This window comes from Notothenia rossii, assembly GCF_949606895.1.
Source record: "Notothenia rossii genome assembly, chromosome: 9".
NCBI lineage: Eukaryota > Metazoa > Chordata > Actinopteri > Perciformes > Nototheniidae > Notothenia > Notothenia rossii.
The window spans coordinates 59,342,373-59,342,995 of NC_136907.1; positions in this window are offsets into that span (position 1 = coordinate 59,342,373).

The following is a 623-nucleotide window of genomic DNA, read 5'->3' on the forward strand; positions in this document are numbered from 1 at the left end:
GGATGACAGGGGATCTGCACTTCTACAAGACTAATATAATACAAAAAAAAAGAATTTTCAGCCTTGATGTAACAACATTCATAATTAAGTAAAGATAACACCCTTTTCACCCCGGTTACATTTTCCATTTGCCCTGTACGATGGGCGCTGTAGTGATGAAAGTGGGGGATGTTGGCTCAGGCGCCCGCAGCTCACAGCCAAAGTGAGAGAGATAGAGAGAGGGGGTGCACCGGTACCGGCGGGGATTGTTGTTAGCTTCTGCTGCACTAACGGATATAAGAAGCTGTTTCTACAATAATGTGGAGGGAGAGTTCTGTCCTGTCAGACTGAGAGGTTCAGTGAGGTAAAGGACTCTGAGGGTTTAGATAGTTCATTTTAGTCTAAATTATCTCAGTGAGTCTCAAACGTATTGATCACAATTATGTAAACAAATATTTCCAAGGCACACCTTTATAATTATTAGGATAAATAAAAACAGGTTTGAAATCATTCCAATGTATAGCGTACTATAGGACAGTAAACCAAAAATATTGTTTAAAGTTGGAGAGATTTAAAAATATGCATAAATAAATGTTAACTGGTCAAATAAGATATGAATGAACAACAAAAATAAAATAAGTTAC